Genomic DNA, 13,820 nt, shown 5'->3' with positions numbered 1-13,820 from the left:
GATTAATACCCATGAATTAATTGAATTTATCACATTCCATACAAAATTCTAAGCATTCCACAGGCAATATATTTCAGAACTCTCAACCTTAAACACGACTCTAAATGACATTGCTTGTTTGGGATGTGTGGTTTCTTCTTTTTTTGTGGTATATGTTCTGATTGTACATACTGTAAAAGTATTGTTCATGAGTGAAAGTCAGTTAGCTTGGGCGTGAATCTGGAAATCCAAAAGACATTTCTGGTCTATTTTTTATTACGTATATGGGAGTTCTTAAGACCAAATAAATTATTTTTCTCTTTGCATAGAATGGCTCAGAGAAGGGAAATAACTGAAATTGATGGTAATGCAAATTATTGGGAAGAGGTCAGACAGGTGATGTTTTCTATTAATAGCGAGAAAGTTCACATTGTATTTTAAAGATAATTAACTGTCTGAAAACGTTTCATAAAATTTTCAGCACTTATATCTTTGAATTTATGGAAGGTAAAATGAACTGTAAGTAACACTTGCAAATTTTGTGAAACTTGAAGGTCCCATCAATATCAAGTTTATTTTCCCTCAAGCTATGTTAATCTTTTCACTTTTTTCATATTGTTTGGATCTTCCAGTTTCCTTCAGTTTTTCAAATCTTATCCATATTTATCCTCCAGTTATTATTTTTATTTATCCTTTGCTCCAGATAAAAGAGCAAAGGCTAAGTAGCTCTCTATTTTTATTAAGCATATCATTCTCTAAAAGATAAAAAACAACATTTACCAGAAATGTATGTGGTATGCGCATGTGACCCTATATTGATTTCTCCTCCCCCCCCCTTACTATATTGTAAGCCCTTTACAGCAGTGTCCATATTGCTTTTTTAAAAAATTTTAATTGGAGGCTAATTACTTTACAATATTGTATTGGTTGTGCCATACACTGACATGAATCCGCACCGGGTGTACATGTGTTCCCCATCTTGAACCCCCCTCCCACTTCCCTCCCTATCCCATCCCTCTGGTTCATCCCAGTGCACCAGCCCTGAGCACCCTGTATCATGCATCAAACCTGGACTGGTGATGTGTTTCACATGTCGTAATATGCATGTTTCAATGCCATTCTCCCAAATCATCCTACCCTCGCCCTCTGCCACAGAGTCCAAAATACTGTTCTATACATCTGTGTCTCTTTTGCTGTCTCGCATACAGGGTTATCATTACCATTTTTCTAAATTCCATATATATGCATTAGTATAGTGTATTGGTGTTTTTCTTTCTGGCTTACTTCACTCTGTATAATAGGCTCCAGTTTCATCCACCTGATTAGAACTGATTCAAATGTTTCTTTTAATGGCTGAGTAATACTCCATTGTATATATGTACCACTGCTTTCTTATCTATTCGTCTGCTGATGGACATCTAGGTTGTTATTATAAATAGTGCTGCGATGAACATTGGGGTACACGTGTCTCTTTCACTTCTGGTTTCCTCAGTGTGTATGCCCAGAAGTGGAATTGTTGGGTCGTATGGCAGTTCTATTTCTAGTTTTTATTTTTTTTAAGCTTTCATATATTTTGAAATCTTTTTAATGGAAATAAAATTAGAGAATCAATAAGGCACTTTCTCCAATTGGAAATATTTCATTAATATTTTTTCTGTAGGATTTTTTAAAATCATTTTTTTTTAATTTTTATTGGAGGCTAATTATTTTACAATATTATATTGGTTGGTTTTGCCATACATTGACATGAATCCACCCCGGGTGTATATGAGTTCCCCCTCCTGATCCCCCCTCCCACCTCCTTCCTCCCCTTATCCTCCCTCTGGGTCATCCCCACATACCAGCCCCGAGCATCCTGTAACATGCATCGACCCCGAACTGGCGATTCGTTTCACATATGATAATATACATGTTTCAATGCCATTCTCCCAAATCATCCCACCCTCACCCTCTCCCACAGAGTCCCAAAGACTGTTTTATACATCTGTGTCTCTTTTGCTGTCTTGTATACAGGGTTATCATTTGCATCTTTCTAAATTCCATATATATGCATTAGTATATTGTATTGGTATTTTTCTTTCTGGCTTACTTCACTCTGTATAATAGGCTCCAGTTTCATCCACCTCATTAGAACTGATTCAAATGCATTCTTCTTAATGACTGAGTAATACTCCATTGTGTATATGTACCAAAGCTTTCTTATCCATTCGTCTGCAGATGGACATCTAGGTTGCTTCCATGTCCTGGCTATTATAAACAGTGCTGCAACGAACATTGGAGTACATGTGTCTCTTTCAATTCTGGTTTCCTCAGTGTGTATGCCCAGGAGTGCGATTGCTGGATCATGTGGCAGTTCGATTTCCAGTTTTTTGAGGAATCTCCACACTGTTCTCCATAGTGGCTGTACTAGTTTGCATTCCCACCAACAGTGTAAGAGGATTCCCTTCTCTCCACGCCCTCTCCAGCATTTATTGCACGTAGACTTTTGGGTAGCAGCCATTCTGACTGGTGTGAAATGGTATCGCATTGTGGTTTTGATATGCATTTCTCTGATTATGAAGGATGTTGAGCATTTTTTCATGTGTTTGTTAGCCATCTTTATGTCTTCTTTGGAGAAATGTCTGTTTAGTTCTTTGGCCCAGTTTTTGATTGGGTCATTTATTTTTCTGGAATTGAGCTGCAGGAGCTGCTTGTATATTTTGGAGATTAATCCTTTATCAGTTTCTTCATTTGCTATTATTTTCTCTAATTCTGAAGGCTGTCTTTTCACCTTGCTTATAGTTTCCTTTGCTGTGCAGAAGCTTTTGATTTCAATTAGGTCCCATTTGTTTATTTTTGATTTATTTCCAATATTCTGGGAGGTGGGTCTTGGAGGATCCTGCTGTGATTTATGTCAGAGACGGTTTTGCTACATTCTCCTCTAGGAGTTTTATAGAATCTGGTATTACATTTAGCTCTCTAATCCATTTTGAGTTTATTTTGGTGTATGGTGTTAGGAAGTGTTCTAGTTTCATTCTTTTACAAGTGGCTGACCAGTTTTCCCAGCACCACTTGTTGAAGAGTGTCTTTTCTCCATTTTATAGTCTTGCCTCCTTTGTCAAAGATAAGGTGTCCATAGGTGCGTGGGTTTATCTCTGGGCTTTCTATTTTGTTCCATTGATCTATATTTCTGTCTTTATGCCAGTACCATACTGTCTTGATGACTGTGGCTTTGTAGTAGAGCCTGAAGCCCGACAGGTTAATTCCCCCAGTTCCATTTTTCTTCCTCAAGATTGCTTTGGTTATTCGAGGTTTTTTGTATTTCCATACAACTTGTGAGATTATTTGTTCTAGTTCTGTGAAAAATATCGTTGGTAGCTTGATAGGGATTGCATTGAATGTATAAATTACTTTGGGTAGTATACTCATTTTCACAATATTTATTCTTCCAATCCATGAACACGGTATATTTCTCCATCTATTAGTGTCCTCTTTGATTACTTTCACTAGTGTTTTTTAGTTTTCTGTGTACAAGTCTTTTGCTTCCTTAGGTTCAGTTCAGTTCAGTTCAGTTAAGTCACTCAGTCATGTCCGACTCTCCGCGACCCCATGAATCACAGCACACCAGGCCTCCCTGTCCATTACCAACTCCCAGAGTTCACTTAAACTCATGTCCACAGAGTCGGTGATGCCATCCAGCTATCCTTAGGTAAATATTCCTAAGTATTTAATTCTTTTCGTTGCAACAGTGAATGGAATAGTTTCCTTAATTTCTCTTTCTATTTTCTCATTATTAGTGTATAGGAATGCAAGGGATTTCTGTGTGTTGATTTTATATCCTGCGACTTTACTGTATTCATTGATTAGCTCTAGTAGTTTTCTGGTAGAGGCTTTAGGGTTCTCTGTGTAGAGGATCATGTCATTAGCAAACAGTGAAAGTTTTACTTCTTTTCCAATTTGTATTCCTTTTATGTTTTTCTACTCTGATTGTTGTAGTCAAAACTTCCAGAACTATGTTGAGTAGTAGTGGTGAGAGTGGGCACCCTTGTCTTGTTACTGACTTTACGGGAAATGCTTTCAGTTTTTCACCATTGAGGATAACGTTTCCTGTGGGTTTGTCATATATAGCTTTTATTATGTTGAGGTATGTCCCTTCTATTCCTGCTTTCTGGAGGGTTTTTATCATAAATGGATGTTGAATTTTGTCGAAGGCTTTCTCTGCTTCTATTGAGATAATCACATGATTTTTATTTTTCAGTTTGTTAATGTGGTTGATTGATTTGCGGATATTGAAGAATCCTTGCATTCCTTGGATAAAGCCCACTTGGTCATGATGTATGATCTTCTTAATGTGTTGTTGGATTCTGATTGCTAGAATTTTGTTAAGGATTTTTGCATCTATGTTCATCAGTGATATTGGCCTGAAGTTCTCTTTTTGTGTGGCATCTTTGTCAGGTTTTGGTATTAGGGTGATGGCCTCATAGAATGAGTTTGGAAGTTTACCTTCCTCTGCAGTTTTCTGGAAGACTTTGAGTAGGATAGGTGTTAGCTCTTCTCTAAATTTTTGGTAGAATTCAGCTGTGAAGCCATCTGGACCTGGGCTTTTGTTTGCTGGAAGGTTTCTGATTACAGCTTCAATTTCCCTGCTTGTGATGGGTCTGTTAAGATTTTCTATTTCTTCCTGGTTCAGTTTTGGAAAGTTGTACTTTTCCAAGAATTTGTCCATTTCTTCCAGGTTGTCCATTTTATTGGCATATAATTGCTGATAGTAGTCTCTTATGATCCTTTGTATTTCTGTGTTGTCTGTTATGATCTCTCCATTTTCAAATTTAATTGATTTGATTTTCCTCCCTTTGTTTCTTTATGAGTCTGGCTAGTGGTTTGTCAATTTTACTTACCTTCTCAAAGAACCAGCTTTTGGCTTTGTTGATTTTTGCTATGGTCTCTTTTGTTTCTTTTGCATTTATTTCTGTCCTAATTTTTATGATTTCTTTCCTTCTGCTATCCCTGGGGTTCTTCATTTCTTCCTTTTCTAGTTTCTTTAGATGTAGGGTCAGGCTATTTAGTTGAATTTTTTCTTGTTTCTTGAGGTGTGCCTGTATTGCTATGAACTTCCCCCTTAGCACTGCTTTTACAGTGTCCCAGAGGTTTTGGGTTGTTGTGTTTTCATTTTCATTCATTTCTATGCATATTTTGATTTCTCTTTTGATTTCTTCTATGATCTGTTCATTATTCAGCAGTGTATTTTTCAGCCTCCATATGTTGGCATTTTTAATAGTTTTTCTCCCATAATTGAGATCTAATCTTACTGCATTGTGGTCAGAAAAGATGCTTGGAATGATTTCAATTTTTTTGAATTTACCAAGGGTAGATTTATGGCCCGGGATGTGATCTACCCTGGAGAAGGTTCCATGTGCGCTTGAGAAAAAGGTGAAATTCCTTGTTTTGGGGTGAAATGTCCTATAGTTATCTATTAGGTCTAACTGGTCTACTGTATCATTTAGAGTTTGTGTTTCCTTGTTAATTTTCTGTTTAGTTGATCTATCCATAGATGTCAGTCGGTCAGTCAGTTCAGTCGCTCAGTCGTGTCTGACTCGGGGTATTAAAATCTCCCACTATTATTGCATTGTTGTTAATTTCCCTTTTCATACTTCTTAGTAATTGTCTTACATATTGTGGTGCTCCTATGTTGGGTGCATAAATATTTATAATTTTTATATCTTCTTCTTGGATTAATCCTTTGATCATTATGTAGTTTCCTTCTTTGTCTCTTTTCACAGCCTTTGTTTTAAAGTCTATTTTATCTGATATGAGTATTGCTACCCCTGCTTCTTTTGGTCTCTATTTGCATGGAATATCTTTTTCCAGCCCTTCATTTTCAGTCTGTATGTGTCCCTCGTTTTGAGGTGGATCTCTTGTAGACAACATATATGGTCTTGTTTTTGTATCCATTCAGCCAGCCTTTGTCTTTTTGTTGGGGCATTCAACCCATTTATTTTTAAGGTAATTATTGATAAGTATGAACCCGTTGCCATTTTCTTTATTGCTTTGGGTTCGAGTTTATACACCCTTTCTGTGTTTCCTGTCTAGAGAAGATCCTTTAGCATTTGTTGGAGAGCTGGTTTGGTGATGCTGAATTCCCTCAGCTTTTGCTTGTCAGTAAAGCTTTTGATTTCTCCTTCATATTTGAATGAGATCCTTGCTGGGTACAGTAATCTGGGCTGTAGGTTATTTTCTTTCATCACTTTAAGTATGCCCTGCCATTCCCTCCTGGCCTGAAGAGTTTCTCCTTTCGAAGACAATGGGCTGCTTTTCTGGGTGCCTGATGTCCTCTGCCAGCATTCAGAAGTGTGTTGTGGACTTTACTCCGCGTTCAAATGTTCTTTTGATGAATTTGTGGGGGAGAGTGTGGTCTCTCCATCCTATTGCTCCACTATCTTGTTCCTTCTTCAGTTCTATTTCTAGTTTTTAAAGGAATCTCCACACTGTTCTCCATAGTGGCTGTACTAGTCTGCATGCCCATCAACAGTGTAAGAGGGTTCCCTTTTCTCCACCCCCTCTCTAGCATTTATTGCTTGTAGTCTTTTGGATAGCAGCCATTCTGACTGGCGTGAAATGGTACCTCATTGTGGTTTTGATTTGCTTTTAATTAAGTCCCATTTGTTTATTTTTGCTTTTATTTCCAATATTCTGGGAGGTGGGTCATGGATGATCCTTCTGTGATTTATGTCAGAGAGTGTTTTGCCTTTGTTCTCCTCTAGGAGTTTTATAGTTTTCATCTTACATTTAGATCTTTAATGCATTTTGAGTTTATTTTTGTGTATGGTGTTAGAAAGTGTTCTAGTTTCATTCTTTTACAAGTGGTTGACCAGTTTTCCCAGCACCACTCGTTAAAGAGATTTTCTTTTCTCCATTGAATATTCTTGCCTCCTTTGTCAAAGATAAGGTGTCCATAGGTGCGTGGATTTATCTCTGGGCTTTCTATTTTGTTCCATTGATCTATATTTCTGTCTTTGTGCCAGTACCATACTGTCTTGATGACTATGGCTTTGTAGTAGAGCCTGAAGTGTGGCATGTTGATTCTTCCAGTTCCATTCTTCTTTCTCAAAATTGCTTTGGCTATTCAAGGTTTTTTGTGTTTCCATACAAATTGTGAAATTATTTGTTACAGCTCTGTGAATGATACCATTGGTAGCTTGATAGGGATTGCATTGAATCTATAGTTCACTTTGGGTAGTATATTCATTTTCACTATATTGATTCTCCTGATCCATGAATACGGTATATTTCTCTATCTATTAGTGTCGTCTTTGATTTCTTTCACCAGTGTTTTATAGTTTTCTATATATAGGTCTTTTGTTTCTTTAGGTAGATATATTCCTAAGTATTTTATTCTTTTCGCTGCAGTGGTGAATGGAATTGTTTCCTTAATTTCTATTTTCTCATTATTTCTCTATAGGAATGCTAGGGATTTCTGTGTGTTGATGTTATATCCTGCAACTTTACTATATTCATTGATTAGTTCTAGTAATTATCTGGGGGTGTCTTTCGGGTTTTCTATGTAGAGGATCATGTCATCTGCAAACAGTGAGAGTTTTACTTCTTTTCAAATCTGGATTCTCTTTATTTCTTTTTCTGCTCTGATTGCTGTGGCCAAAACTTACAAAACTATGTTGAATAGTAGTGGTGAGAGTGGGCACCCTTTTTTTGTTCCTGACTTTAGGGGAAATGCTTTCAGTTTTTCACCGTTGAGGATAATGTTTGCTGTGGGTTTGTCATATATAGCTTTTATTATGTTGAGGTATGTCCCTTCTATTCCTGCTTTCTGGAGGGTTTTTATCATAAATGGATGTTGAATTTTGACAAAGGCTTTCTCTGCATCTATTGAGATAATCATATGATTATTTTTCAATTGATTAACGTGGTGTATTAGATTGATTGATTTGCGGATATTGAAGAATCCTTGCATTCCTTGGATAAAGCCCACTTGGTCATGATGTATGATCTTCTTAATGTGTTGTTGGATTCTGATTGCTAGAATTTTGTTAAGGATTTTTGCATCTATGTTCATCAGTGATATTGGCCTGAAGTTCTCTTTTTGTGTGGCATCTTTGTCAGGTTTTGGTATTAGGGTGATGGCCTCATAGAATGAGTTTGGAAGTTTACCTTCCTCTGCAGTTTTCTGGAAGACTTTGAGTAGGATAGGTGTTAGCTCTTCTCTAAATTTTTGGTAGAATTCAGCTGTGAAGCCATCTGGACCTGGGCTTTTGTTTGCTGGAAGGTTTCTGATTACAGCTTCAATTTCCCTGCTTGTGATGGGTCTGTTAAGATTTTCTATTTCTTCCTGGTTCAGTTTTGGAAAGTTGTACTTTTCCAAGAATTTGTCCATTTCTTCCAGGTTGTCCATTTTATTGGCATATAATTGCTGATAGTAGTCTCTTATGATCCTTTGTATTTCTGTGTTGTCTGTTATGATCTCTCCATTTTCAAATTTAATTGATTTGATTTTCCTCCCTTTGTTTCTTTGTGAGTCTGGCTAGTGGTTTGTCAATTTTACTTACCTTCTCAAAGAACCAGCTTTTGGCTTTGTTGATTTTTGCTATGGTCTCTTTTGTTTCTTTTGCATTTATTTCTGCCCTAAATTTTAAGATTTCTTTCCTTCTACCTACCCTGGGGTTCTTCATTTCTTCCTTTTCTAGTTGCTTTAGGTGTAGAGTTAGGTGTTTTTTTTTTTTTTTTCCTTCTTCTTTCTTGAAGTACGCCTGTATTGCTATGAACCTTTCCCTTAGAACTGCTTTTACAGTGTCCCACAGGTTTTGGGTTGTTGTGTTTTCATTTTCACTCATTTCTATGCATATTTTGATTTCTTTTTTGATTTCTTCTATGATTTTTTTTGTTATTCAGCAGTGTGTTCAGCCTCCATATGATGGAATTTTTAATAGCTTTTCTGCCGTAGTTGAGATCTAATCTTACTCATTGTGGTCAGAAAAGATGCTTGGAATTATTTCATTTTTTTGAATTTATCAAGGCTAGATTTATGTCCCAGGATGTGATCTAGCCTAGAGAAGGTACCATGTACGCTTAAGAAAAAGTTGAAATTCATCGTTTTGGGGTGAAATGTCCTATAGATATCTATTAGGTCTAACTGGTCTATTGTATCATTTAACATTTGTGTTTCCTTGTTAATTTTCTGTTTAGTTGATCTATCCATAGGTGTGAGTGGGGTATTAAAGTGTCCCACTATTATTGTGTTATTGTTAATATCCCCTTTCATATTTGTTAGCATTTGTCTTACTTATTGTGGTGCTCCTATGGTGGGTGCATAAATATTAATAATTGTTGTATCTTCTTCTTGGATTGATCCTTTGATCATTATATAGTGTCCTTCTTTGTCTCTTTTCATAGCCTTTGTCTTAAAGTGTATTTTATCTGATATGAGTATTGCTACTCCTGCTTTCTTTTGGTCTCTATTTGCATGGAATATATTTTTCTAGTCCTTCACTTTCAGTCTGTATGTGTCCCTTTTTTCGAGGTGGGTCTCTTGTAGACAACATATATGGGGTTCTTGTTTTTGTATCCATTCAGCCAGTCTGTCTTTTGGGTGATGCATTCAGCCCATTTACATTTAAGGTAATTATTGATAAGTTTGATCCCATTGCCACTTACTTTATGGTTTTGGGTTTGAGTTTATACACCCTTTCTGTGTTTCTTGTCTAGAGAAGGTCCTTTAGCATTTGTTGGAGAGCTGGTTTGGTGATGCTGAATTCTCTCAGCTTTTGCTTGTCTGTAAAGCTTTTGATTTCTCCTTCATATTTGAATGAGATCCTTGCTGGGTACAGTAAACAGGGCTGTAGGTTATTTTCTTTCAGCACTTTAAGTATGCCCTGCCATTCCCTCCTGGCCTGAACAGTTTCTGTTGAAAGATCAGCTGTTATCCTTATGGGAATCCCCTTGTGTGTTATTTGTTGTTTTCCCCTTACTGCTTTTAATATTTGCTCTTTGTGTTTGATCCTTGTTAATTTGATTAATATGTGTCTTGGAGTATTTCGCCTTGGGTTTATCCTGTTTGAGACTCTGGGTTTCTTAGACTTGGGTGATTATTTCCTTCCCCATTTTAGGGAAGTTTTCAACTATTATCTCCTCAAGTATTTTCTCATGGTCTTTCTTTTTGTCTTCTTCTTCTGGGACTCCTATGATTCGAATGTTGGGGCGTTTAACATTGTCCCAGAGGTCTCTGAGATTGTCCTCATTTGTTTTTTTTTTTAGTTGTTTTTCTTTTCTCCTCTCTGTTTCATTTATTTCTACCATTCTATCTTCTATATCACTTATCCTATCTTCTGCCTCCATAATTCTAAGTGCTTTTGATCACATTTATTGCATTATTCCTTATATATTGACTCATTTTTATTTCTTCTCAGCTCAGTTCATTTCAGTCGCTCAGTCGTGTCCGACTCTTAGCGACCCCATGAACCACAGCACGCCAGGCCTCCCTGTCCATCACCAACTCCTGGAGTTCACTCAAACTCATGTCCATCGAGTCGGTGATGCCATCCAGCCATATCATTCTCTGTCGTCCCCGTCTCCTCCCACCCCCAATCCCTCCCAGCATCAGAGTCTTTTCCAGTGAGTCAACTCTTCGCATGAGGTGGCCAAAGTATTGCAGTTTCAGTTTTAGCATAAGTCCTTCCAATGAACACCCAGGATCGATCTCCCTTAGAATGGACTGGTTGGATCTCCTTGCGGTACAAGGGACTCTCAAGAGTCTTCTCCAGCACCACAGTTCAAAAGCATCAACTCTTTGGCGATCAGCTTTCTTCAAAGTCTAACTCTCACATCCATACATGACCACGGGAAAAACCATAGCCTTGACTAGACGGACCTTGGTTGGCAAAGTAATGTCTCTGCTTTTTAATATGCTATCTAGGCTGGTCATAACTTTCCTTCCAATGAGTAAGCGTCTTTTAATTTTCTGGCTGCAATCAGCATCTGCAGTGATTTTGGAGCCCCCAAAAATAAAGTCTGACACTGTTTCCACGGTTTTTCCATCTATTTCCCATGAAGTGATGGGACCAGATGCCATGATCTTTGTTTTCTGAATGTTGAGCTTCAAGCCAACTTTTTCACTCTCCTCCTTCACTTTCATCAAGAGGCCTTTGAGTTCCTCTTCACTCTCTGCCATAATGGTGGTGTCATCTGCATATCTGAGGTTATTGATATTTCTCCCAGCAATCTTGATTCCAGGTTGTGCTTCTTCCAGCCCAGCGTTCCTCATGATGTACTCTGCATATAAGTTAAATAAGCAGGGTGACAATATACAACCTTGAAGTACTCCTTTTCCTATTTGGAACCAGTCTGTTGTTCCATGTCCAGTTCTAACTGTTGCGTCCTGACCTGCATACAGGTTTCTCAAGAGGCAGGTCAGGTGGTCTGGTATTCCCATCTCTTTCAGAATTTTCCACAGTTTATTGTGATCCACACAGTCAAAGGCCTTGGCATAGTCAATGAAGCTTACATCTTCTTGATCCTTGTCTCCAGGCTATTTATCTGTAACTCCAGTTTGTTTTTAAGATTTTGGATCATTTTCACTATCATTATTCAGAATTCTTTATCAGGTAGATTCCCTATCTCTTCCTCTTTTGTTTGGGTTGGTGGGCATTTATTCTGTTCCTTTACTTGCTGGGTATTTCTCTGCCTCTTCATCTTGCTCATATTGCTGTGTTTGGGATGGACTTTTCGTCTTCTGGCAGTTTGGGGCATTCTCTTTATTTATTTATTGTGGAGTTTCCTCGCTGTGTGTGGGGTTGGATGGGTGGGTTGTCAATGTTTCCTGGTTAGGGAAGCTTGTGTTTGTGTTCTGGTGGGTGGAGCTGGATTTCTTCTCTCTAGAGTGCAATGAAGTGTCCAGTAATGAGTTATGAGATGTCAGTGGATTTTGAGTGACTTTGCACAGCCTGTATACTAAAGCTCAGGTCTATGTTCCTGTGTTGCTGGAGAATTTGTGTGGTATGTCTTGCTCTGAAACTTATTGGCCCTTCGGTGGTGCTTGGTTTCAGTGTAGGTATGGAGGCGTTTGATGAGCTCCTATTGATTAATGTTCTCTGTAGTCAGGCATTCTCTGGTGTTCTCAGGATTCAGACTTAAGCCTCCTGCCTCTGATTTTCAGTCTTATTCTTGCAGTAGCCTCAAGACTTCTCCATCTGTCACTTCCAAGGCAGTTCCCTCTGTTTCAGCTTCTTCTGTTTGCTGGTCTCTTCAGTGTCTAATTTCTGCCCTGACACAAGGGGTCAGTAGTGGTCACTTTTTTAAGGCTCACTTGTTCAGTTGTGCTAAGAAACGCTACTAACAAATATCATTGGCGTCTGTGGGGAGTGCTTGCAATGTCTCGGCCACACTGGGTTTGCCCCCACTCATGGTGTGTGTGCTTTCCCTGTCTATACTGCTCAGGCTCTAGGTTGCTCTGCTGGGAACTGTCTGAGGTGGGCCCTGGGTTGCTTGCACTTCCAAGGTCAAAGCCACTCAAGTTCAGGTACTCAGGTACTCCACAAAGGCACAGACTTTGTTGGGTCTGCGTTTTGTGCCCTTCCCCATTCCGAGCAGCTCAGGTGACCAGGTGTTTGGTGAGCACAGTCACTGCAACTTATAACCTCCCCAGTCCCTGCCACTCCGTTTTCTGCATGTACAACCGGCGCACCTTCTCAGGCAGATGTCGACCAGCAAGAATCCTAAGAAGACTTGGTTAGCAATGAAGCCTGCTTGCAGTTTGGTATCGGATGCCTCTCTGGGGCCACGATTACCCCCTTCTGGCTCTGGTTGCCCTCCCCTGCCTGTCTCTGGTGGGGGATGGGGCATGAGGCATCTGCAGCTGGCTAGCTCTAGTCAGTCCTTTTTTCTGTGAGCGGGTCTGGTGGTGTCTTAGGTTAGGGCTTTTCACCTTTTCACGGGGTAGCTATCCCACACTTTGCTTTGCTATCTCAAGTTAGTTCCCTCAGATTGCCCTCAGGGCATTCAGGCCCATTCCTCACTCTAAGCAATGCAGCACATGCCTCCCTGCCCAGCCCCCGCTTGCTAGTGGCGGATGAGGGAGTCTGTGCTGCTTCTCTGCTAGGAGTTACCGTTGGGCACGTAATCTGTGGGTTTTAATTATTTATTTATTTTTTCCTCCCGGTTATGTTGCCCTCTGAGCTTCCAAGCCTCCCCACAGACTCGCTAGTGAGAGTATTTCCTGGTGTTTGGAAACTTCTCTCTTTTTTAAGACTCCCTTCCCAGGACGAATCTCCATCTCTACCTCTTTTGCCTCTCTTTTTATATTTTATATTTTTTCCTACCTCTTTTTGAAGACAATGGACTGTTTTTCTTGGTGCCTGATGTCCTCTGCCAGCATTCAGAAGTTGTTTTGTGGAATTTACTCAGCGTTCAAACGTTCTTTTGATGAATTTTCAGGGGAGAAAGCAGTCTCCCTGTCCTATTCCTCCGCCATCTTAGGACCACCCCCCTCAAGAGGTCCATATTGCATTTTTCTCTATCACTCAGGCTAAGGTGCTGTTGGTAGTTTTTAAATATTTTTAATTGCTAGATTTATAAAACAAGTAGACCTTGGATTACTCATCTTAATGAATCCTACCTCAGTGTATCAGGATGAATCTCACCAGGGTAGCAGCAACTCTCACTTTAAATTCAACATGATTTTAGTATTCAACAGCAGTTTTGCCTTGACCTTTCCTTGTAATTGCCTGAAGACATCTTCAATGATTACATGGTTCACTCTGAGGCATTCTCTGTTAGTGTCCTATAAATCATTGATCTTATGACTAAAAAACTGAAAAAATAAAAAGTTTGCCACTGTTTTTTAAATAAAATGACTG

Source organism: Moschus berezovskii, chromosome 8 (genome assembly GCF_049115385.1).
Source record: "Moschus berezovskii isolate FMDL1 chromosome 8, NW_MosBer_1.0, whole genome shotgun sequence".
NCBI classification, from domain to species: Eukaryota; Metazoa; Chordata; class Mammalia; order Artiodactyla; family Moschidae; genus Moschus; species Moschus berezovskii.
The sequence above is the reverse complement of the archived record's forward strand: the minus strand, read 5'-3'. Positions refer to the sequence as shown.